Consider the following 27,138-nt stretch of genomic DNA (forward strand, 5'->3'; position numbering starts at 1 on the left):
GGTGTATTAAATCCTGTGATTAGGTGTATTAAATGTGAGGATTCATATAAAATTTATCAAAAGTCAAAACTGTCCTTGACTTCATACAACGTTCTGAAAAACGGTGTCAAAAACACAGGTACACATTTGCGCTGAGTAATTAGCATTGCTAAGTTGAAACACTGCAAAAGGACACTATTTACTGTGTTTTTGGCCACACTCAAAATTGTTCCCTTTAAATAAAAGTTATCTAGTAATGCAATTATCACTATGATTGTGATACATTATTAACATTTTTGTATTTGTATACCATTGACACTCCATAATGTCACGTTGGACCTTTCCACTCATAGTTATATATTTAATGCAACATATTGAAATTTCATGTTAGACTTCCAAAGCAAAGAAAATAGCACGGATATGGTAATTATTGGATCAATTTGAAACTGCAGATAAATTTAAAAAAAAAAAAATCTTTCTTATCCATCAAACTTACTATATTTATACACATGTGTCCTTCTCAAGTATTATAGTGTCTTTGTAGAAAAGAATGATGTATTGGTGCTATAGTGGTGCATAACTGCAATAATAACCTAACCCTGATAATTTCAGATAACAGTAAATTAATATTGCTGTTCTCTTTCTCAGCCCTTTCAACAGATAGATTGATTTTCACAAATAATACAGAGGAAAAAAAAAAATAGCAGAGTCTTACACGATCTGGAGGAAAAAAAAAAAAAAAAAACTAAATCCTGCCTTGTTGTATGAGGAAAAATATATAGATATATAAAGATTTGTGACATATGACCTGACTGCAACAGCTTTGACTGGCTTCGAAATTCTCCTGTAGTTGCAAATGAACAGTTTTTTTCCTCATTGTTCTGGTATGCTTTCCGGCAAAATGCCAATTTAACTTGAGGGGTGTACTTTCGCTACTGAGCAAATTTAGCCAAAAACATAATCAGTCCATTAAACTCTTAGTCATTAATCACAGATACTTCATCACTGCATGTTGTTCCTTTACTAATCTGCCTTTCCAGCACCATACCTGGCATAGTTCTGCTGCCCAACAGTGGATGAGGCATAAAGGAGCAAACCCAGGCTTTACTTATTCAGTACAGAATTAAATGAATCCAAAGGAATGCTGATGTAATTCTTTCAGAAAAAGTGCTAGTAATACTGGGATTTGTTTAATTAGAATTAAACAGTATTATGGCATGTACTCAGTGGTTATATGTCACTCATGTGAGCTCTAAGTCTATGTTCAGTTATACATCTGTCATGTGTTCACCTTGCAGCACAAAACTCGGACAATCATAGGAGACACACACCACCTCCGATACGCATATTGTGAGGCCACAGTTCTTTTCCACTCTACAGACTGCAGATTTCAGGATTCATCACACAATGTAATAAGTTTGCAGGGGAGCGCAATTTGCTTGAATCCACCGAGAGCTCTGTAGCTGCCCTCAGGGGTCACTGTGAGCAACGAGGGGCAGGCATCCCCAGTCATCATACCCACCCAATGGGACATGGGCAATTTTGTATTCTCACTGCTTCCTTGGTGGACATGGTCATAAAGGTACAGGAGAAACTCAGTCCTGGATCTCTCAGATACAGCACATAACAATTTACAGAAAAAAAGTTTTCTTTACAAAATTTGTGTGCTTTTAAAATGATTTGTGAATAATGCATGTTTTAATTTTGATTTCATATTACTTCTGTCTATAAATGTACATCAATTCATTTGAAGAAACTGCTGGTACAGGAACTGCAGAGAAGTGGACCTGTCAAGGTCACAAGCTACCACATCATCCATTATTTCCACCGAAGTCTCACTAACCTCCCACTCCTATATTTTACACGTTACTCTTTGTTTTGTCTAATCATTTATACATACAGCTTTAACCATTCATTTCCCTCTTGTGCACATTAGTTTTCATTAGTGTCCTTAATGTTGACAGAAAATCAAAACTACCTTGGCGAATGTGTCCCTGAGGAGAAATTACAATTTGACAAGTACCTCTCCAGTTTTCCAGCAGAGGGTAAAAATAATGCAGCTCTCAAAACACCCAAAGCACCCCCCTTCAGTATGGTTGAATATTAGGGCAAAGCCTTTGGACACTGCTCAGAGAAATTTTCTTTATATTTGTGTGACCACTGAAATAGAACTGTGATGCTAAAGGTGTAAGAGTAGTTTTTCGATTAAGGGCACATCCACTTTATGGCCATGGTTCTTTTTTTTAAACATTGAACTGTCTGGTTGTAAGTCAAGCTGTGAGAGGCTTCTCTGATGTCTGATCCAAGAAGTGTCCAACGCAAGGCAGCGGTGAGTGGAGCTCCATCTTGCTTACATTTCCATTTATTCGTTTAGCTGATACTGATCTCGTATTATCAATATAGACTTATGGCTTATAGTATATCAAAAAACAAAAAGAGACACTGTCAACTAAAAATACAAAATAGCTTATCAGCTAAAATCTCAGGAAAAGGCAGGGATAGAGAGAATGTTTGGGTTCCTAGAAGAGAACTGGAAGATAGAAAACAAAAAATCACAGTCATAAAACCTTCAAACACTGCAAAACATCCTTGTCTGGAACACCTCTCACCCCAATTCTTGTATGGAGTGGTTTTTAAGTGTTAAATGGGAACAGAAGGTTAGATGATTATTGAGATACTGCCAGACTAAACTGATTCCAGACAGAACATAATACATTTGTTTGCACCACTGATAATCTTTAAATTATAATCATTCAATTAGTTTAACAGCAGCAGCAAAAACATTCAGAGACACCTCCATAATTCACACACACACACACACACACACACACACACACACACTTTCAGAGCCGCTTGTCCCATACAGGGTCGCAGGGAACTGGAGCCTACCCGGCAACACAGGGCGCAAGGACGGAGGGGGAGGGAACACACCCAGGACGGGACGCCAGTCCGTCACAAGGCATCCCAAGCAGGACTCAAACCCCAGACCCACTGGAGAGCAGGACCCAGGCCAACCCACTGCGCCACCGCGTCCCCTCCATAATTCACAATAGACAGTTAATGTCACTGTTTTGCTGGTTTTTACAGCTTACAGCAGCCTAGAGGTGACCTTCTGCAATAGAATGTTATTTAGTTTTGTTTGCTTTTATTAGCATTTTTTTTTTTAGTTCTTCAGATTTCTAGGTGCTATAGGTATTTTTTCATATCATTACTATTTATTGCTGGTAACCAAGAAAAAGGGACCATTTCTAATAAGCGACTGAGACAAGGATTACAATTTTTCTTTCCAAGCACAGTTAACAGTTCACACATAGAAAGAATAAAAAATGTGATTCTGTCACTGTTTATAATTATTAACCTCTTCTGCAGGTCTGATCCTTAGCACATCCTTGCTTAAGCTTCACTGTATTTTCACAGTTCAATACATGGACGCATACTAGATCTACCATTCAGAGTTAGAAAGCTGATCTTTTTCTGAGGGAAACAACAAATGAATGCATTTCATTGTCCATTCTGTGTCATCTGAAGTCGTGCGAGAGCTCAACATCCATTTTTCACAGAACATTACTGCTTGTGTCAGATACTTACACCTGCTTGCGTGTCCAGGCTGCCTGCAATAATGGAATAATTTACACAAATGTTATCTGGAGGAAAATAAAAGTGTGCCCTGTTCCTGACTGAGCTCTTGAAATCATCAGCACCAGTTGGAGAAAAAGGGGGAAAGAGCAGGTAACAGTCTAGATGAAACTGTTCGACAATGGGAAAGAGAATACATGTTTTGGGTCGCAAATTAAAAATAGGTGTTCCCCTCCATGTTTTTGTATTTCTGGAGAAGAAAAATGATTATTATATTGGCATCTAAACTATAGTTCTTCTTAAAGATGTTTTTCCATCTGGCAAATCAAGTATTTTACATTTCCATTAACTAAACTTCTGTTTCAGGGGGAGGAGAATCCCAGCCTTAACAAGTGCTGCCATTCACAGACTACACCAGGTATCACCCCCATCTCCTTGTTCTGATGCTGAACCTGGGCAAGGCTCATTAAAAGAAACAAATCCAGGTGCAACCACTTTAACAGCAATCTAGAAGGAATTTTTCAACTAAAGAAAATTGATTGCTGGTTTTATTTTTGCCCTCCCCCAAAACTGTTATCTATCTTTCCTTTCTTTGCTGAAAATTAGAACCCAGAGGCTTCAAAAATAGATACATGCAGATTATGGCACAGCAAGTCGTGGGTTCAAACTTGCCTCTTTCTACAGCGTTTGCATGGGTTTTTTCCAGGTGCTCTGATTTCCTCTCTCATTCCAAATATGTGTTTCAAGTTAACTGGTGTCTCTAAAATGCCTATAGTGTGTCTATAAATGTGTAACTGTTAAGTTTCTATGCTGAATGAATAGGTAGATAAACTGTTAAGTTACTTTGTTATCTGGCATTTAAATGTAATAGGTAACTGGAAATTAATGATCCTATGTTACTTGAAAAAATAAAGTGTCAGTTCACTCAATAACTGTGTGTTCCTGTGTTAGTTGTTTCCTTAGTGGTATGAGACTTTCTGTACTAAAAACCCATTGCAAAACCTCACATCTTGTCACCCCCTGATCTCAACACCATCACTTGTGTAATACTGATTTATACAATAGAGTATGCCAATATCCTTTTCTCTGGTGAGTCAGTGGGAACTTTGGACACCATGTAGACTCTTGGTGCCACCTAGAGAGTTCAGAATAATGCATTCTCAGGCCTATTCTTTGGTTCATAATTGAACTGAATTCAGCTCAGTTCCATTGTTGCAGCACAAAAGTAGCTGTCTCTCCACTTTTGAAAAGACAGTGCCAGCCAATGCCATACTAAGGCTGCCTTCAAAGAAACATTTCTGCCAAGTCATCTTCAGCTATGTGCCTGTATGTCAGTACTGTCTCAGGTATATTTCTACAGCCTGCTCGTTCTTTACTAAATTAAGTTTGACAAAATCACATTGTGCCTAAAATAGATACTTTACATAAAGAGCATCAATGACATGGTTTCTTTTTTTCCTAGTGCTGCATTTGTATTGGTAGACACAGAGCCAGAAGGAAAAAAAAAAAAAAAAAAAAGTAATTTCTATGACATATGTCAAAAAAGTTCACACATTAAGACCAAGGACGAAAGAGATTCCATTTCAGGCTCTGCTGGACATGTGTATTGCACAATTTTCTTTTTGCCTTTTGCATGTTATAAGCGTCTGTAACATGCAAATGTTTGGTTTCCTGCTTTCCTAATTATAAACTACATGTACAAAAAATAATTCCTCTGAATACTAAGCTTTAGGCAGAGATTTGCATGCTAGCAAAGGTCTACCAGAACTCATTTTAGTTTTGACCGTGAAAATTAAGATATTTTACAGACCTTTTTAATAAACCAGGGATTCTGAACATTTTTATTAAACAAACCCCTGTGTAAGCTAATTTTTGTTGTACTTCATCATGCTGAGTCTTTTACGTCACTTTGCATCAATTCATCTTATTTTTATAGAGAATTCATACACTGACACAGAGCACTGAACAAAGGATCAGAAACATCATACAAATAAAAGGATGGCTATACATTAAATTGCTACAATAACTGCATTAATTATGAAAGCTACGAAAAAGGCAAATGGCCACAGTGGGCGGGAAAAAAAAAAAAAAAAACTCTAAGGGGTCCACCATCTAGATAGAAAGAAAAAAAAAAAAAGACTTTTAAGTGGTTAACCAGCTATTTATAACATCATCGCTAAATGCTAGTAAGCTGAGGTCCAGGTACATATCCTCAGATCTCATCATGGGGATTAACTCCAAATTAATGCCTGATTAAGCTTTGACTACACAATTCAAATAATTTTAAGCAAAACACATGTTCACAGTGTGTTTAGAACACCCGCAGAAACTTTTTTTTTTTTTCTTACTGGCTAGTACAACACACACACACACTTCCTGAACCACTTTTCCCATACAGGGTTGCAGGGAACCGGAGCCTACCCGGCAACACAAGGCGTAAGACCGGAGGGGGAGGGGACACACCCAGGACGGGACGCCAGTCCGTTGCAAGGCACCCCAAGCGGGACTCAAACCCCAGACCCACTGGAAAGTAGGACACAGTCCAACCCACTGCGCCACCACACCCCTGGCTAGTACAACAATTAACTACTATATATTGTGTAATGAAATCTACCTCTTATAGTTTTCCTAGAGAAACATGGATTAGGTTTCACTGTAAGAACAGGTTTAATTAATTGCAAATGAAGAACTTTAAGTAGCTCAGCAGCTACAGAAACTAGTTTAAAGTTTACAGTCGACAAGGACAGAAATCCATTGAATATAACCAAAAGAAAAATCTTGTATTTAGATTTAGAAACACAATTGCAGTGGAGTACATTATTCATTGCAAAACAGTAAAAATCATTGGATGGAGAATTCCTTTTTCTTGAAGTTGGTGCCCAACCTGCATGTGAACTACTTCAGACAGCAAATGTTTACACTACCTGTCAAGTAATCTGAGCTCAGATATGAGTAGTCGCTCAATCATCAGCCTGGGCCAGAGAAAACCCAGCTTGGATCAACACAAGAACCAGATAGGTGGCTGCTTCAATATAGACAAAATGCACAGATAAAGCACTTGGCGCTGCTGTTCTCGCCACTCAGCACCTGCTCTCACACTCTTGGGGCAACAGAAAAAATGGAACATTGTGAGCCCATGTCCCCTGTGTGTTGTTGTCAGTACAGGAAACATCTCCTCACAATAGGAACACAATGGCACACTTCTGAGGTCCACTACCAAGCACTTATGATGCTGCACCCTGATAAAACCCTGGATTTTTTGGAAGTTCTCAGTGTTTCCTTATTGGACTTGGAAATTTGCCGTTCTGACAGTTGAGCTTGGCCTTGCTTTGAGTTACACTCCCCACTGCACCTCTACCTTCTGGACACCATGCTGTATTCCCCTTGAGGTAGGAGTTCACAGCTGCTTGTCCTGAGCAGGGTCATGGGGAGCCAGAGCCTCACCTGGCAACACAGGGCATAAGGCTGGAGGGGAAGGCTGGAGGGGAAGGGGACATACCCAGGAAGGGACGCCAGTCCATCATAAGGTACCCCAAGCGGGACTTGATTGAACCCCAGACTCACCAGAGAGCAGGACCTGGCCAAGCCCACTGTGCCACCATGCCCCTGCTATAGCCACATATAGAAACTGCTAAATAGCTTTATGTAGTTTAGTATAGCATACTTAACATTGTAAGTTGACAACGGTGTCATTTACTCATTACCGATAATCATTTGTCCTAAACCGGGTCGAGCTGGTCCACATCCTATCCCTGAAACCCGTGAAACAAGGCCATCACAATGTATATTTCATACACTTCACTCACACTTACATTCAAAACATTAGAATCAACAATACATCAGAAATGCATATCTCTGGACGAAGGGTGAAAACCCACAGGAACACAGGGGCAACAAGAAAACACCAAGCACGTTGACCTCGATTTAAACCCATGTCTGAATGGGTTGAAATAAATGAGTAAATGAATAAATGATTCATTGTGAATGAAATGAATAACTGTAATTTAATCAGTGGGGGTGTGGTGGCGCAGTGGGTTGGACCACGGTCCTGCTCTCCAGTGGGTCTGGGGTTCGAATCCTGCTTGGGGTGCCTTGTGGTGGACTGGTGTCCTGTCCTGGGTGTGTCCCCTTACGCCCTGTGTTACCGGGTAGGCTCCGGTTCCCCGTGACCCTGTGTGGGACAAGTGGTTCTGAAAGTGTGTGTGTGTGTGTGTGTGTGTGTGTGTGTGTGTGTGTAATCTAATCAATTTCTACAAAACAGGCTCTAGCTTTAGCTTCAAATCTAAAAAAGACTTAGCAGACTGAACACTTTGTATATATATTGTCTGTCGTCTATTGTTGAACTGCCGTAACTGTGTAATACTTTTGGCATAATGACAATTGTCAAGAATAAAGTATAACTTTCTGGATGGTGAAACCATGCAGAAGCCAATGTGGAGAAACCCTGAGAATTATAGAGAGTCTGTAATTATTCTAGCATTTAACTATTTAACTATTCATAGAGTACTTTCCATCATCGCTCACTGTTTCGCATAAAGGTGTTGACACTGATAGACAAACTTTATTTGCTTTCCTTTTTGTCATTTACAACTCTACAGTACAGATTCAGTTGCTGTAGTCTACCTTGTGAGAAACCTTCAGATCAAATTTGACAAGTTTGACTTGTGATCAATGTCCTGACAGCATGTCAAAATGTCCAAACCAAAGCAAACATTTGTAGCTAGTAGTGCACTTACGAAAATTGTGATTGGCAGCAACACACTAGAACTCTACTGAGTCATTTTATCAAAAAGGGCACAGCAACCGGATGAGTGGCAAGGGATGGCAACCTGACATTGAAGTCACCAGTTTTTCTTTGTGGTTTTCCTGCCTTTGTTGAAAACCTCCTCGTCGAGGAGAGCATGACTGAAAAGCGAGAAAATGCAGTGCTATAGGTGACAAAATTTAATCCGTCATCACAAGGTTAAAATCTGTATTTTGGAGGTGAAATGTGTATTTTGGCAGCAAATGTGTATTATGGTAGCACAGTGAGTAGTGCTGCTGTTTCTTAGCACCCAGGTGGTACAAGAGGATGTGGGTTCAATCCCTGCTCAGTCTGTATGGAGTTTATATGTTTTCCCCGTGTCTGTGTGGGTTTCCTCCCACAGTCCAAAGACATGCTGTTCTGGTTCCCCCATAGTGTGTGAGTGACAGAGAGAGTGTGTTGTCCACTGATGTATGGATGAGTGACCCATTGTAGGTAGTGTATCTAGCAGTGTAAATCACCATGGTGAATAAGGTGTGTGAGTTGATAACACTACATAGAGTTCATTGGGAGTCAATCTGGAGATAAGTGTTTGCTACATGAATAAATGTAAATGGAGGAAAGTGACAGTTTAGAAAATGTGTTTATCACTAAAATCAGACAACCAAGCTGGCAAAAAAATAAAACAGTAGTTTAACGGTGTCATTTTGTAGCAGTGGGGCTCTGTCACCACTACTACTACAGCAGGGGGTGTGGTGATGAAGAAGGTTTGGCCCGGGCCCACTGTATGGCAGGTCTGGGGTTCAAGTCCTGCTCAGGGTGCCTTGTGATGGACTGGCATCCCGTCCGGGGTGTGCCCCCTCCTCCTCTTGTGTTGCACCCTGTGTTGGCGGGTTAGGCTCTGGTTTGAGTGACTGTGCTCGGAACAAGCAGTTGTAGACATTGTATGTGTTACTGGCATGCTTGATGACCGTGCCCCTCTAACAGCTGCCTGTCGGACAACCACCACGACCCCCACTCCACCGGTGACAACCCCAGAGATACACTATAAAAGCACCCACTATGACACACCTGGCCCCAGAACCTCAAACTGGGAGACTCTCCATTCTGTGGGTGCAGCCCTCATGTGATACAAATAAAGTGACTTAAGCATCAGCATTTGAGTCTGTCCAACTGGTCTCCTACATTCAACCATGACATTATGTGTGTGTGTGTGTGTGTGTGTGTGTACTACAACTAATAATAATAAATGCTAACTTTCAGTTCCATTTTGACAGGACAAATTTTGTTACCAATGATTCATTTTCTATTTACTACAGTAGTTCCTGAGGTCATAAAAGAAGTATGCTTGTAAGGATCACATATGGTTTATCTGCAAAAAATCAGTTTTTTCCTCTTTCTGCAACTGAAGCTCTTTAGGAACGACAAGAGAACATCTTGCAGAAGACATGCACTCTTTTGCTGTATGACTGCAATTGATTCCTCAGGGATTTCTGATTAAATTTGCATGGGCTGCCCTTAGAGAGAAGCTATTAAGAATGTGAACAGGAGGAGGCCACCTCCCAAAAAGTGCTGTCTGAGCACTTTTAATAACACTAATACGTCAGAGGTTACTTTAGATGGCTTCATCATGCCAAATGTTTTTATGTCACTTAGCATCATAAGTACAGAAGTTTTTAATTTTATTTTATTTTATTTTATTTTATTTTATTAACAAAATGAACATCTGACAACCTTAAAAGAAACTAATTGCGTGAAGGAATAAAATATGCTAATTGCAGAGAACATTAATAACACTGACAAAATGGCCAAGAGTAAGAGTGCAGCTGCAAGACGTTACTAACAGACATTGGCCTTGAGTTCACCTCCAGAGACGGCTTTAATACTCATCCACGAACACACAAAAGCCGGCTGAAGCCAGGTGTATTTCATAAGAACCACCTTTCGGCAAAAGAAGGTAAAAACAAGTTTATTTAGAGGTTTATGAAATTAGACATTTATGATTTTGGCTTCAGATTTAAGTTTTGCCCCAAAATTAGGAATGTATTCATATTTTTGCATGAATAATAAACCATTTCTATTTGCCTTGTTTACTGAGCTGCACAAATTTTAAAACACAGTTTGTGGAAAGGGTCTTAAGTTCTTACATAAAGAAATCAAGATGTTTAATGTTATCTGTTCGAACGGAATGTAATGCTTTACATTGTTATGTTCAGTGTTTCACATTAATACATTTCTAAACCTGAACAGTTTATGTGCTGTAAGGCAGCAGTGCTACCCTCTGCACTAGTGTGTCGCCCTACTTTACTCAGTTTCAAGTTAAACATATGTTTTCGCACTTGCTTAAAATTATAGAAAATTTTTAATATACATTTTCAGATCAGATGATGTATTTGAATGGATCACAAGGCATGTATCTGTCCATGGAGGTTTGAGCCACACTCCCAGTGGGAGTGCCTTCCTTCATGGTCTTGACCACGACTGTAATGTTGCCACACTGAACCCTTCGGAGTCCACCACCTTGTTAACTCCGGAAGGTGGAGCGAGTCCATTCATTATACAGAGGCTGTGATGAATGACTTGGGCAGACAATAAGGGAAAGCCAAGGTGTAAACGCTCCACCTCTCATAAATCACAGAGACACACAAGTGTAGCCCTTAACCTAAACACACTCCAAAATGAGGATATACGAATGTATCGTTCTATATCTGGATGTGTTTTCAGTGGAGTACAGGGCAAACCCCTTTAACACTTTTTTTTAAAATGTAATGAAAAAGGTTCCATTTAGAAAACACTATCTTATGTTACCTAATTCTTGGCTTAAACTCATTGTGTTCAAGCATTGGTTTAATAATGATGCAATTCATTCAAAATGGAAAGGAAATACACCCTTTTTTCCAATAAATCATATTGCAACCTATTGCACACACACACTGGCTGAAGCTGCTTGTCCCAAGTGGGGTCGCGGGGAGCCAGAGCCTAACCCAGCAGCACAGGGCGTAGGGCTGGAGGGGGAGAGGACACACCCCGGACGGGACGCCAGTCCATCACAAGGCACCCCAAGCAGGACTAAAACCCCAGACCCACCAGAGAGCAGGACCTGGCCAAACTGGCTGCGTCACTGCGCCTCCCTCAACCTATTGCAGCTCATAGAAATACATTCTGTTACATCAATAGTGAGTGGGTATTTTGTTTTCTTTTTTGGTTTTCTCCTCCCCCTGACTTGGATTGGAGCCCTAACTGTCCAGCAACATCAGTCAAAGAGAGATGGACCTGATTCGCAGGACCAGGAAAGGTGGGATGTCCCAGATATTGAAAAGACACTTCTTGGAGGCCATTGGGGAGCTTGCTTGTGAATTAACAAGCAGTTTTCATCAGAGTTTTATAGCACCCTGGGTCTTTTTGTTTGCCTTCAATATTTTATGCTTCTTCATTTGTATCACTTTTATGCTCCTTGTACAAATGCTTGGATTTGTGTTGTTTTCTTTCTTTAGCTAGTGTAAAAGAAGTGTAGTTAGGAGGAGGTCAGCGGCTGTTTTGGGTTTTGTCTCCTTTTTGTTTCCCAGTTGGAGTTAGAAAGTAGTTTATCTACAAGGGTTAGGCTTTTTTTTTATTGTTTTTAAATACCCTTTTTCATTCTGTCCACCATTGTAAGGCTTGCTTGTTGTCTCTTTATTTTATACACACTGATTATTTATCCTTTCACCGGAACATTAAACACACACTCCTGTTTGTGCACCCTATTAGTTGTCTTGTCAATTTGTAACTCATAACTAGGGTCAAAACCTTTATGTTGAGCCCCTCTACACCCCCAGGCATCCTTGAGGTCATAACAATGTATTTGTTTTTTTTTTTTAATTGTAAGATGCTGTATACAGAAAGATGTAGAAACATGCCTGCATACCACATAAAACAGAGTTTAACTGCACTCAAGATGCACGTAGGCTGTGGCAGGGATTCCAAACATTAACAGATTATAAACCACAGACGTGGACATTGACAGGTACCCCTCCATCTCTCCCTAATGAACTGAACGCATTTTATGGCCGCTTCAAGTTCGAGTACTGGGACCCCCTGGTGTGAATCCCCACAGCCACGCATTATAACACCAGTCTCACCGTCTCTGTAGCACAAGTGAGAACAACCTTTGGCTGTGTCAACACCTGCAAAGCTGCTGGTCCAGATGGAATTTCAGGGCGAGTTTTAAAAACATTCAGTGAACAACTGGCTGCTGTCTTCACGGACATGTTTAACACCTCCTTAAAAATCTCAGCTGTACCCACCTGTTTGAAAAACACCACCATTATCCTCATTCCTAAGAAAAACAAAGTGAACTCCCTTAATGACTATTGCCCAGTGGCACTGACCCCCATTGCAATGAAATGCTTTGAGAGGCTGGTGCTGGGACTCATTAAGGACACTATCCCAGACACTTTGGACCCACTGCAGTTTGCCTATCGCCACAACAGATCCACTGAAGACGCAATATCTCACACACACACACACACCCACCCACCCACCCACACACACACACACACACATTTTCGGAACCGCTTGTCCCATACGGGGTCACGGGGAACCGGAGCCTACCCGGCAACACAAGGCGTAGGGCCGGAGGGGGAAGGGACACACCCAGAACGGGACACCAGTCCGTCGCAAGGCACCCCAAGCGGGACTCAAACCCCAGACCCACTGGAGAGTAGGACCTGGTCCAACCCACTGCGCCACCGCACCCTCTTTCAATAGCACACACACTTCACACCATTCTGTCTCACCTGGATAATAAAAACTGCTATTCAAGGCTATTATTTGTGGACTATAGCTCAGCATTCTCTGTCATCCCAACCAAGCTGATCTACAAACTACTAGGGCTAGGACTGAGTGCCCATTGTGCAACTGGATCCTGGATTTCCTCACCAACAGACTCCAGCGTGTGCAGATTGGCAGTAATACCTCCTCCCCACTGACCCTCAGCACTGGTACTCCACAGGGAAGCGTCACGAGCCTAGTGCTGTACTCCTTGTTCACACATGACTGTGTGGCCAGTCACAGCTCCAACACCATCATAAAGTTTGCTGACGATACCACCATTGTGGGTCTGATCACCAACAATGATGAGATGGCCTACAGAGAGGAGGTGAAGCTCCTGGGAGAGTGATGCCAGGACAACAACTTGTAAAGCTAAGGAGCTGGTGATTGACTTCACGAGACAGGATACGGCTCATGCACCCATCTACACAGGAAGGGACATTGTAGAGAGGGTCAACAGCTTCAGATTCCTAGGGGTCACCCTCACTGCCAAACTCACATAGACTGAGCACACAACATCAACCATCAAAAAGGCCCATCAACGTCTCCACTTCCTCAGGTGTCTGAAGAAAGCCCGGATGTCCACTACAGTCCTCATCACTTTCTATAGGTGTGCCGTAGAGTCCATCCTCACAGGGTGTATTACATCCTGGGGTGGCAGTTGCTCCATACGGGACAAGAAAGCCCTACAGAGGATGGTCAAAACAGCTCATGGAATCATCGGCACACAGCTACCAGCAGCCCAGGACACCTACACCACATGCTGCCTCAGAAAGACGATGCGCATCATGAACGATCATAGTCACACCGCAGGGGCACTTTTCTCTTCTCTACCATCTGCAAAACAGCTCAGGTCTATACGAACCCGCACTGCTAGGTACAGGAACAGCTTTTACCCCACTGTAAGAGTATACAACACTAACCAATGTGTCACCTTTAGTAACTAGAGTTGGACTGCTCCACCCAAGCACATTGGTAAATTACACTGCCACTTAAAGCATTCTCATTCTCATTCTCACGTTCTGAGTTCTCTAGCTGTCAGCCGGTATCATTATTACTGTTACCATTATTTATTGCTATTGCTGTTGCACTACTCACTGCCATTGTCATTGTTCTGTTTGTGCAGTATTTCTGTTGTCTCTGTCTTTGTACATAGTCTGTGGAGAAGCATTCAGTAAGAATTTCATGACACTTGTACGGGGTACTTATACCTATGACAAAGTTGAACTTGAACTTGAGGTTTATAAACATTTCAGTCAATTTTGGAAATTTTTTCACATTGCATTCTAATTTTTTTAAACTGTATTCATTCTTGCATTATGCATATAAATGAAGAAATGCATATATATGTATACATTTCTTCATTCATTTAAGCACAGTTTTTAAAATATCTGATTCACCCCACACAGTGGCGCAGTGGGTTGGACCGGGTTCTGCTCTCTGATGGGTCTGGGGTTTGAGTCCAACTTGGGGTGCCTTGCGATGAACTGGCGTCCTGTCCTGGGTGTGTCCCCTCTCCCTCCAGCCTTATGCCCTGAGTTGCTGGGTTAGGCTCCAGTTCCCCGTGACCCCGTATGGGACAAGCGGTTCAGAAAATGTGTTTGTGTGTGTGATTCACCCCAAGGGGGGTGTGGCAGTGTGGTGGGTCTGGGGTTCAAGTCTTGCTTGGGGTGCCATGCAACAGATTGGCACCCTGTCCTGGGTGTGTCCCCCCCTTCAACCTTGTGCCCTGTTGCCGGGTAAAGCTCTGGATTGCTGTGACCCTGCTCGGGACAAGTGGATGTAGACAATACGTGTGTGTGTTTGTGTGTGTGTGTGTAATTTCAAAATGTTAAAGGCAGTGTGTACAGTCATGTGACTTTATATTTTGAGCAACAGGAAAGTATTTCCAAGGAAACAGCTTTATTTGTACAAATAAAAGAGCATGCATACCTCAACGTTGTTAAAGATTCCCTCAGTTTTGCAGAGCAACAGTAGTGATCTCATGTACTGGACAGATGTCAGTGGGTTCTTGGTTCCTGTTGCCTAGATTGCTTTAAACACTTTCTCCAGATTTTTTGAAGGCACTGTCATTCTACTAGCACCATGCTCTACCTCATTGCAAAGATCCTCTACTAGCCTGCAAGGTCAGGGATGGTGCAGACTATTGCGACAAAGTAAAGGTACTGTCATCTTCATAGAAACATAATGAGATGATGTGGGTTTTGAGACACAGCCCTTTATGTAACTGGGAGTTTCGGATTAAGAGGGGTTACACTGGCCAAAAATGGATGCACCTGATCAGCAACACTGATTTTGTACTTTCATTTCAATGATGCTTAGTTGGTACCTAAAAATCTGAATGTGTTCCAAGGGAACATTCAAAATACACACCCACCACCGATCTGTCCTTTTACGCAGGTTGGGTCCATTGATTTGTTTTTTGTTATGTACAAGTTTTACACAACTTTCCGACTGATTTCACCAGGCAAAGTTTACCACGTTTCAGTTTTAAAGTTATGCTGAGTGCATGTCCACTGGAAGTTTACAGGAGATGAACTCAACAAAGTCTTCTGCTCCATTAGCCATCCACTTGAAGATTTGATGAGTTGTACATTCTGAGATCCCCTTCTGTGTACTACTGAGCTGTTATTTTTACACGCCTGGCCTTCAGGTTAGCTTTAAGGAGCCTGGCCACTCTTCTCCGACCTCTCTCATTGACAGAAGCACTTCTGAGTTCTTTTTTTTTTTTAAACCATGCCATCCTCTGTAAGTCTTAGACACCAGGTGGATGTTCATTTCTTACATGCTGAAACAAGTAAAGCTGGCATCAACAGTCTACCATTCTAATCTACCATTTACAAAGTCACTTTGTTTATATATTTTATTCATTCTAATGTTTATTAGAACTCTGACTGCACCTCTTACCAGATCTGCATCCTTTATATCCTAAGTCACAACCACGTCTTACTAATTGTGGGTGATGAGTTCTATGTGTAAATGGTCAGGTATTGCTAATAAAGTGGCTGACAAAGTGTAGTGAACAAAAAGGGTATTTGGTGCATTTTATAAAGCCCATATCAGGAACATAAAGATATAGCTCATATAGTTGAATCTGGACATGTATTCCATTACACTTTTTCCTGTATGTATTTATAGCAGTATATTAGAACATACTCTAAACATTGCTGAATACTAGACATAACAGGAGTTAAGTGGGAATTTAATCATAAATAATTTAAACATACTTTAATCCGCCAACTAAAAGCTACCTTACTTTTCCACCAATCTGTTTGTGCGCAAGAGTCTCAAAACTTTTTTTTTTTTTTAAACTTTTCTCTTCCTGTCCCATTTATCTATTTTTTCCTTCAGGATTTGAAATCCAAAAGGTTGAGTATGCATTCTAGCTTTCAAAAAGAGGAGAAACATCAAAATGTAATATATAGAATACATTTTTAATAATACATCTCTTTTAGTGCTGACCTGTGTTTCAGAAAGGGTACAGTAGTCTTATCATAGACAGGGAAAGAAAAAACCCGGGAGGGCTAAGATATCAAGTTTTTTCCTGACCTGTTTTGACATGAAGGGTGATACAATGGCACAGAGGCTAGTGCTGGTGCTGCTGGTGATGATGTGGGACTTTGGTGTGGATCTTTAGCTTTCTTCATCTGGTTCAAGCTTCAGGTTTCTAGAACTGTATCAAAAGAGACAAAGTATCTTTCAACATGTATTCCTGCTGACAATAAAAAAGCCCATTAGAAGGAGATATTATTATTACTCCAGCTCATCCAGATTGCTGCAGCACAAGTTGTAATTGACGTGTCAACGTTTTGCCATGTATCTCTTCTCCTCATCTCTTTCCATTGGCTATCTCTAGCGATGTCATGCTGAAGACTCTGGTTATGTCCTACAAGATAATTAAAGGATAGTTTTTGACTCCAATGTGGCTGAATGAGCTTCCTCTCTTACTCAGATCTGCCGCATCCCTGACATCAATGAAAAAGGGTCTAAAAACACATCTTGCTTCTCCTCTGATCCTGTGTACTGTTCTCCCTGCGTGTTGTGCACACCCAGTACGTTAACGCAGTTTAACAGCAAGCCAAACTCGATTCTCACGAGCCAGGATTATGAGCGTCTTGCTCCTTTATTGTCTCCAAATGTGAAAATGCGAGTGAAACTATAATAAACAGAAACAGTAAAGGAAACTTAGTCTAATTACAACAATCGTTATAATAACTAGTTAAATCGTTTGCCGATAGCACACTTAGCATGACACAGCGCGAACTCACACACGCGTTTTACAAGAACAGTAACGTGGAGTTACTGCTGAATAAACAGAGTTTACATTACAAAGGTCAAACTTAAAAGCACGTAAACATTTTAGACAATGTCTGCAAGAACTTCACAACTTACAGTTATTGCTTCCACGGGCGTAGGAAAGGCACACAGAACTCAAGACGCTTCCACTATGCCTATCCCAACAGTAGCGCATCATAAAAATAGCGCATGTGCACAAATTGCGTATAACTTACGGAAATAAAGGTTCCGCTCAACAAAGCAATTAATCACATGAACTAAACAAATCTGCGGGCAGAACACTCCCCGTCTGGCATAACTAATGCCACTAAATTTAAGCTGTTTTCCCTCTGTCCTTTTCAATCCCGTCCTTCCCAGTCATTTTCCAGCAGAAGGACGACGTCGGAGATGGGCCGCAGGTAAGTCTTCGAGGTGCCCTGAGATGACGTCCGTACTTCAACTGTGCGGACCTTTCCATCGCTGCTTGGAGAGGTTGACGTGACCAGAGCCATTGGCCACTCATTCCTAGGCGCTTGACTTTGGTGTAACAGCACAATGTCCCCAGGTTGCAGGTTCCGATGCGTTCTGTGCCACTTGCATCTTGAGTGGAGCGTGCTTAGGTATTCGTTTCTCCAACGGCCCCAGAATTCATTCGCAAGCGCTTGCACTTGCCTCCACTGGCCTTTCAGGAGATCTTTTCCAGTGAAGATTCCTGGTGGAGCATGTAGGCCTGGCTTTTGAGTTAGGAGCATGGCAGGAGATAGCAGAACTGGTGAGGAGGGATCCGATGAGATGGGGACCAGCGGCCTTGCGTTGATTATTGCTGAGGTCTCTGCCATCAGGGTACATAGAACCTCATGTGTCAGGTGAGTGCGTTTGTTTTGTAAAAGCATAGAGTCTAATATTCTGCGTGTCACCCCAATCATACGCTCCCACACTCCCCCCATGTGGGAGGCGTGCGGGGGATTGAACTTCCATGTGCAGCCGTTGCTGTGGAGATACTTCAGGATGCTGGTCTGCCTCTCATCAAGACACCCCATGCCCAGTTCCGCGCTGGCAGCGACGAAGTTAGTCCCCCTGTCTGACCTAAGCTGCTTTGCAGGGCCTCTAACTGCAAAGAATCTCCGCAATGCATTGATACAGCTGGTGGCATCCATAGACTCTATAACTTCGATGTGTACTCCCCTGGTACTCATACATGTGAACAGAATGGCCCACCTTTTGCTTTGCGCTGCACCTCCACGAGTGCGTCGAGTGACCACCGACCATGGTCCAAATATGTCCAGCCCCACGTACGTGAAGGGTGGAGATGTGTTGAGCCGCTCCGGAGGGAGGTCAGCCATCTTTTGCACTTCTACCTTCCCCCTGAGCTTTCGGCATATTACACAGCGATGAAGGATAGAACTCACCAGCCTCTTGCCAGCAACAATCCACAGTCCAGCCGCTCTGATGGCCCCTTCTGTGAACTGACGCCCCTGGTGTTTCACTTCCATGTGATGGTGTTTCACAAGCAGCTTGGTAACATGGCTATTCTTTGAGAGGATGATTGGGTTTTTTACCTCTGATTCAAGGGAAGCATGTCTGAGACGCCCTCCGACCCTCAGGAGACCATCACTGATGTAGGGGTCAAGGGTCAGGATTGAACTTGAATTAGGGACTTCTGTGTTTGCTTGAAGAGCAGCATATTCGTTCGGATATGTGTCTCTTTGAACAGACTCTAGTATGAGCCTCCTGGCTGCTTCGAGTTCTCCAGGAGTGCGAGGCCTGCTACATTGATGCCATCCTTTACACATGTGCTGCGATGTGTCGGTGGAGCCTGACTTGTGGGAACGTGCCTGATGTATCAAGAGGGAAACAGCTCTCAACAAGGAGTTCCATGTGGAAAAATGCTGGAATCTTTCAGAGCCAAGTCGCTTAGCTTCAATGTGGGTAGCGAGAGCCGTTACTTGCGGTCTGACGTCCACGTCCATTTCAGGGTCTATCAGTTCAAAGTGCTCGTGCTTCTCTGGCTTTGGAGGCTTATAAAGGAAGTCAGGTCCCTTGAACCACATTGTGTTCATGAGCTGTGATGCAGCCACAGATCTGGTGGCTAAGTCGGCTGGGTTCTCTTCTGAAGGGACGTAATGCCACTGCTCAGGGGACGTTGACTGGCGTATGCGATTCACGCGATTGTGTACGTAGACAAAGAATCGCTTTGAGTCATTACAGATGTATCCGAGGACCACCCTGCTGTCGCAGTAGAATTGTACAGCGTCCGGCTTGTGGTCCAGTTCGTCTAAGATCAGCTCCGCTATCTCAACCGCTAGGACGGCTCCACAAAGCTCAAGGCGTGGGATTGTGGGCTCCGGCTGCGGTGATAGTTTTGCCTTTCCCAGGACAAATCCAACTTCACAACGGCCATCTTCAGTGACAGCTCTTAGATAAGCTACTGCCCCTATGGCCCAGTTTGAGGCATCGGAAAAAAGACACAGTTCCGTGTACATAGGTCTTGAGAGTGACTTGGGTATATAGCAGCGAGGCACGTGGAGGCTGCTTAGCTCCTCGAGTGACGATTTCCACACTTCCCATTTGCTCATCTTTTCATCTGGCAGAGGAGCATCCCAATCCTGAACTCCACTGGACAGCTCCCGCAACAGCAATCTGCCTCTGATCGTCACTGGTGCTGCCAGACCCAAGGGGTCAAAGATGCTGTTGACGACTGATAGCACCCCACGACGGGTGTAAGGCTTGTCAGTGACAGCTACTTTAAAGGTGAACATATCTGTGCTGATGTCCCAGCATAGGCCTAGGCTCCTTTGGGCCGGCAGAGTCTCATCATCTAGACCCAGGTCTTGGATGCCTGAGGCCAGTTCTTCTGGTTTGAAGGCTTTCATCACAGTGATGCTGTTTGATGCGATTTTGTGCAGCTTCAGGTTAGACTCTGCAAGTGATGCACAAGTACGCTTCAGTAGGTCTACAGCTGTAGACTCTGTAGGAAGGGATATGAGCCCATCGTCCACATAGAAGTGTCTTTCAACACAGTGCCTTGTGTCAGCTCCATACTTTGGTTCTCCTTTCTGAGCAGCTCGCCGCAGACCGTAGATAGCAACCGCCGGGGATGGGCTATTGCCAAAGACATGCACTCGCATGCGATATTCTTCTATCTCTTTGGATAGGTCATTGTCTTTATGCCACAGGAATCTCAGGTAGTCTCTGTGGTCGTGCTTTACCAGGAATCCATAAAACATCTGTTGGATATCAGCAGTGACTGCGATGAGATCCTTCCTAAACCGTAACAGCACACCCAGGAGAGTATTGTTCAGATCGGGGCCTGTAAGCAGCACTGAGTTGAGGGAGACACCGTGTTGTTGGGCGCTTGAGTCAAACACGACTCGTATCTGCCCTGGCTTCTGCGGATGGTACACCCCGAAAATGGGCAGGTACCAACATTCTTGCTTCTCATGGATGGGCGGTGCCTTCTCTGCATGTTTGTTCTCGAAGAGCTTTTCCATGAAGGAGGAAAACTGTTGCTTCATCTCCGCGTTTTTGCTCAGAGTGCGTCTTAAAGACCTAAGGCGGGACAGTGCTTGCTCTCTGTTGTTCGGGAGTGGGGGACGAGGTGACTTGAACGGTAAGGGAGCTACCCAATTGTTCTTTTCATCCTGATGGACTTCTTTCTCCATAATCTTTAGAAAGATCTCATCCTCGAAGGACATGGCACATTTGTTGTCATTGTCTGTACGCTGAAAGACCATAAGCCCGAGCTTGTCTTCAGGTTGCATAGGTTTTGACGTGGATGTAGAGAGACCATACCTGCGCTCCCCGCCGTAGCACGGTTTTTCCTTTACCCTGATGCTGTTATGGCAAGGAGTGAGGAGAGACGGGCGTCCGTTCTGTAGGATGTGGGTTCTGAAGACACTCAGAGTTGGTTTATGAGCATTGTCAATACACACGTCACCTACAATTACCCAGCCTAAGTCTAGACGCTGAGCAAAGGGTGCATTATGTGGTCCATTGAGTTGCTCTCGCACCTTGTGCACACGTATCATGTCTCTCCCTAGCAGGATCATCATCTGCGCGTCAGGATCTAGCTTGGGAATGTGGGGAGCAACGTGCCTTAGGTGAGCGTGCGCGAGAGCGACCTCTGGAGTTGGAATCTCAGATCTATTGGTCATTATCTCATTGCACTCAATGAGTGGTGGAAGGTCCATGCACACACCTCCATTCACTGCTTCAATTTGAAAGCCTACCGCCTTTCTTCCAGTCATCTCCGTGGTGCCTGCGCATGTCTTCATCAGGTATGGTGACAGGTTGCTCTCAACCCGGAACAGGTGGAAAAATTCAGAGCGGGCCAGTGAGCGGTTACTCTGATCGTCAATGATGACATACATTTTGATGGAGTGCTCCGGTTGACCCCGGGGGAAGACATGCACCAGGCACACCTTTGAGCAGGACCGCGTGAGGCTGCCCTTTCCACAGACCTTGGTGCATCGTGATGTCACCTCAAGTGGAGGACTGCCTCGTGCTTCTGCGTCTGGTTCTAGAGTGGTCAGTGGAGCAGGAGGTTGGGAGGTGAGAGGGTGCATTGCAGAGCAGTGTCTTTCGCTCTCACACTCGCCGCATTTCAACGTCGCTTGACAATCCTTGGCCTGGTGCCTTGGAGAGCAGCACTTAAAACAGCGTTTGTGTTCCTTTAGGATGCTTTTTCGTTCCTGCAATGTTTTCATTCTGAATAACCTACATTTTTCCAAAGGATGAGTTTTCTTGTGCACAGGGCAGTATCGGGCTAGATCATTGTCTCCTCTCTCAGCCTCTGTAGTGCTTGTGGAGTCTGCGTCAACTGTGGCAGACACGTCTGTCTTTTGCACAGATATAGCAGTCTTGAATCCGCTGTGCTTTGACTGAGTTCTCTCACCTTTGTTATAAGACTGACCGCTGCCAGACAAGGTGAAACTTGGGTCATTTCTGGCCTTAGCCTGGTCATAGACAAAGTCAACAAAAAATGAAAAAGGAGGAAAAGTTACTCTGTGCTGTTCCTTGTATAGTGAGCCGGTGAAGAGCCATTTGTCTTGCAGGGCTGGAGGCAACTTTTCCACTATGGGCTTTATCCCACGAGGAGTATCGAGGTAGGCCAGGCCAGGAAGATAGCCATCATTTTTAGCTGCGAGCAGCTCCATGAGAAGATCGCTGAGCTCTCTCAGTTTTGTGTTGTCCTTAGCTGACAGACGGGGGAAGCTATCCAATCTTTTAAATAGGGCATTTTCCACTATTTCTGGTGTAGCATAGCATTCCTGAAGTCTTTCCCAGGACAGATGGAGGGCAGCTCTGGGGTCAGTAACATAAACGGCACGGATCCTTTTCACATGCTCAGATGATTCTTTACCCAGCCATTTCACAAGAAGGTCCAACTCTTCACTATATGTGAGCCCCAAGCCCTGTGTCGCGTTGAGGAACGAGGACTGCCATGCTCTGAAGTTCTCTGGCGTGTCATCGAATTTGGAGAGACCAGTGGTCACTAATTCTCTGCGTGCTAGGAACTTGGCAAAGTCTAACATGGTTGAAGTGTTAGCATGAGAAGGATGCTGACCATGTTCTCTGCGTGGGTAATCCGATGGTCGTGAAGTAAGTATGCGTTCAGTTGCACATGCGTGCTGATCTGCTGAGGGTCTGAAGAGATTGAGCGGAGGCTTCTCCTCTGCAGCTACAGGTGTTGTTTGCTGAGTATCGTTGTTCGCAGCGTGCCGGATTTCATCGTGATGCGATAAAGCAGGAGTCTGAGTACTGACCTGTGACCGGCACCGCACATATTCTTCCGTGCGCTGCTGAATCACTTGTGGCGAGACAGCGCTCCTCACACTTTGCATGTCATCATTTCCCATAGCTGCGGCTGCTTCTAAGATTTCAGCGTTTACTCGCGCAGCTTCCGCTTCCTTTTCAATCTCCAATGCTTCTAATTCTAGATCTAGCCTAGCTCTCTGCTTTTTTATTTCTAGCTGTCTTTTAGCATAAGCCACCTTGATAAGAGCTGCTTCAGCTGAGGCTCTAGCCTTGGCAGCAGCCTCCATGATAGATGACTTGGAAGAAGATGAGCGCTTAGAGCTCGCTCTTGATGCTGCATGGACTGAAGAGTTGGGTGAAGATGGACGCTGCATGCTTGCGTTCTTGTATTTCTTCCTGGCACCCACCACTGATATAACTTTTCACTGTACTGTTCTCCCTGCGTGTTGTGCACACCCAGTACGTTAACGCAGTTTAACAGCAAGCCAAACTCGATTCTCACGAGCCAGGATTATGAGCGTCTTGCTCCTTTATTGTCTCCAAATGTGAAAATGCGAGTGAAACTATAATAAACAGAAACAGTAAAGGAAACTTAGTCTAATTACAACAATCGTTATAATAACTAGTTAAATCGTTTGCCGATAGCACACTTAGCATGACACAGCGCGAACTCACACACGCGTTTTACAAGAACAGTAACGTGGAGTTACTGCTGAATAAACAGAGTTTACATTACAAAGGTCAAACTTAAAAGCACGTAAACATTTTAGACAATGTCTGCAAGAACTTCACAACTTACAGTTATTGCTTCCACGGGCGTAGGAAAGGCACACAGAACTCAAGACGCTTCCACTATGCCTATCCCAACAGTAGCGCATCATAAAAATAGCGCATGTGCACAAATTGCGTATAACTTACGGAAATAAAGGTTCCGCTCAACAAAGCAATTAATCACATGAACTAAACAAATCTGCGGGCAGAACATCCTGTTTTTTTTTCTTTTCAGAAATTCTACTCCCAGTTCATTCTATGAGCAGCTACTTGTGCTGTGTATGCTGACAAAAAAAAAAAAAAAGTCATAATTGCGCGTAGCAAGGAGGGACTCAAGCGCAGAGTTTTCGTACACCGATGTTTAATGAAGCCGAATCAGAATCCAAAAAGCAAAGTTGAGGGGCAGGCGTGGGTCAGGCGATCAGCAAACGTAGTACAAAGGGCTAGGCAAAGAACGTGGTCGGGAATACACAGGCAAAGGTCGATGTTGGAGTAGGTTCTCTGAAACACGACTCGAAGGGAAACAAGGAGACAAAACAAGGTTCTGCATCTGGGCTTCCTCGGCTTCCCTCTTTATTGCCGTTCCCATTAGGAAACAGCAGGTGTTGCTGATGTGCCGGCTGCGGGGGACGTGATGGTACCCCCCCCTCCACGGGCGGCCCCGGACGCCCTGGGCCGAGAAGGAGAACCCCCCCCAGGGCGCGGGGCCGGGAACTCTGGATGGTCACTGTGGAAGGCAGCAATCCGGTCGGGGTCCAGGATGTTCGAAGCGGCTACCCAGGAACGCTCCTCCGGGCCGTACCCCTCCCAGTCCACCAGATATTGCAGCCAATCTCTCCGTCGGCGAGAGTTCAGCAGGGCCCAGACCTTATGGACATCGTCCCCTGCGAGGGGTAGCGCAGGCGGTGGTGTGGTGTCTACTGGTGGCTGATGCAAGGACACCCCTACCGGTTTCAGGAGGGAGACATGGAACGTAGGGTGTACTCGGAGGTCAGGAGGCAACTGAAGGCGGTAAGGAACCGGTGTGACGCGACGCATTATGTTGAAGGGGCCGATGTAGCGGGCCCCGAGTTTCTTTGAGGGGACCTTCAGGTTAAGGTCTCGGGTGGAGAGCCAAACTCTTTGTCCAGGCATGAACGAAAGGGTAAGCCGGTGCCGGTCCGCCTTACGTTTGTGGCGTTCCGCACTGCGGAGCAGGTGGGACCGGACCATCCTCCATAAGCGGACGCTCTTGTTGTGCCACGTTTCCACGGCCTGAACAGGACACGGAGTGGTCTCTCTAGGGAACAGGACAGGTTGGTAGCCTAACACACACTGGAAGGGCGACATACCTGTGGATGTATGAGGCACGGAGTTGTGGGCATACTCTGCCCAGGCCAGGTAGCGAGCCCATTGGTGCGGTCTTTGGGAACAGTAGGCTCGGAGAAACCTTGATACATCCTGCTGTAAGCGTTCTGCTTGGCCGTTGGCCTGCGGGTGGTATCCAGATGTAAGGCTAACCGTTACTCCGAGCCGGTCCCAAAAGGCTTTCCATACCCGAGAGGTGAACTGGGGCCCTCGATCTGAAACAATGTCTTCGGGGAGTCCGTATAGTTTAAATACTTGTTCGAACAGGATCTCCAATACCTCGAGAGCTGTAGGCAGCTTCTGAAGGGGCACCAGTCTACAGGCCTTGGAGAAATGGTCTATGACAGAGAGGATCACGGTCTTACCCTCTGAGACCGGTAGATCCACTAGGAAGTCCAGAGCCACATGGGTCCAGGGTCAGGTCGGCGTAGGCAAGGGTTGTAGGAGACCAGCCGCCTTTTCGGGTACGGTCCTGGTCTGAGCGCAGGTGGTGCAGGCCTGGGCGAAGACCCTGACGTCATCGGACAGTGAAGGCCACCAGAACCGTCCTTGTACCAGGGAGAGGGTACGTCGGATCCCGGGATGCCCTGCCTCCGGAGCCTCATGGGCCCATTTCATCACTGCTGTGCGGAAGGAAATGGGTACATACACACGGCCTGCTGGTCTCCCGGGCGGTTCTGGCTCGCTGTCCTGGGCTTCTTGGATGTCCTGGAGGAGTTGCCAGTGAACCGGACCCACCACACATCCCTGAGGTAGGATCTCCTCTGGGTTGGTGGGCATCGGCTCTGGGTCATGAATCCGCGATAAAGCATCGGCTTTCCCATTCTTGGTACCTGGTCGATAGGAAACAGTAAAGTGAAAACGGATGAAGAACAGGGCCCATCGGGCCTGACGGGGGTTCAACCTTTTTGCGGTCTCAAGGTACTCAAGGTTTCGGTGGTCCGTGAGTACCACAAAGGGATGGACAGCACCCTCCAGCCAGTGACGCCACTCCTCAAGCGCAAGCTTGATAGCAAGGAGTTCCCGGTTCCCAATATCATAATTCCGTTCGGCAGGGGTCATCTTCCTGGAGAAGAAGGCACAGGAGTACAACTTCGGAGGGTCCCCTTGCCTCTGGGACAGGACTGCACCCACCCCTACCGAGGAGGCGTCGACCTCCATCACAAACGGCAAGGAAGAGTCCGGCTGTTTCAGCACGGGGTGGAGGTGAACCGTTTCTTTAACTCCTGGAAAGCTTCTCCGTCTCTGCCCCCCAAGGGAGTCTTTGGTCCTTGTCAGCTGTCAGTGCGGTAAGGGGTGCAGCTACTGTGCTAAAATTTCATATGAATTGACGATAGAAATTGGCAAACCCAAGGAAGCACTGGAGCGCCCTTACCGTGGTGGGTCGAGGCCAGGAGGTCACTGCACCCACCTTCCTGGGGTCCATGGAGACTTCCTCCTGGCTCAGGACGTAGCCCAAGAAGGAGATTTGGCGTTGGTGGAACTCGCACTTCTCTGCCTTGACATACAGTCGATGTTATAGAAGCCGCCTGAGGACCGCCCGGACCTGCTGGACATGCTGCTCTCGGGTCCTTGAGTAAATCAGTATATCGTCAAGGTAGATGATGACGCAGTGATGAAGGAAATCGTCCAACACATGGTTCAGAAAGGCCTGGAAAACCGAGGGGGCGTTAGCTAGGCCAAAAGGCATGACCCTGTACTCATAGTGACCTAGTGTAGTGGAGAAGGCCGTCTTCCATTCATACCCTTCACCGATCCGAATAAGGTTATACGCACTGCGGAGGTCTAATTTAGTAAACCAGGTCGACCCATTAATACCTTCCAGGGCCGAGGTGATCAACGGTAATGGGTGTGGGTATTTGATGGTTATGGCGTTCAAC

The 27,138-nt window shown here is 44.8% G+C and overlaps 1 long non-coding RNA gene across 1 annotated transcript in view; it reads right to left on the bottom strand.

The window, feature by feature from the left end:
- LOC108918323 (uncharacterized) overlaps positions 1-17,536 on the bottom strand; it is a 29,934-nt gene extending 12,398 nt beyond the window's left edge. Inside the window, exons 1-2 of the long non-coding RNA XR_001964841.1 lie at positions 17,501-17,536; positions 16,658-16,781 (exon numbers count right to left, since the gene is read on the bottom strand). This is a non-coding gene — a long non-coding RNA (uncharacterized LOC108918323). The remainder of the gene's footprint in view (positions 1-16,657; positions 16,782-17,500) is intronic.
- Between the last annotated feature and the right edge of the window lie 9,602 nt (positions 17,537-27,138).

Source organism: Scleropages formosus, chromosome 14, assembly GCF_900964775.1.
Source record: "Scleropages formosus chromosome 14, fSclFor1.1, whole genome shotgun sequence".
Lineage (NCBI taxonomy): Eukaryota > Metazoa > Chordata > Actinopteri > Osteoglossiformes > Osteoglossidae > Scleropages > Scleropages formosus.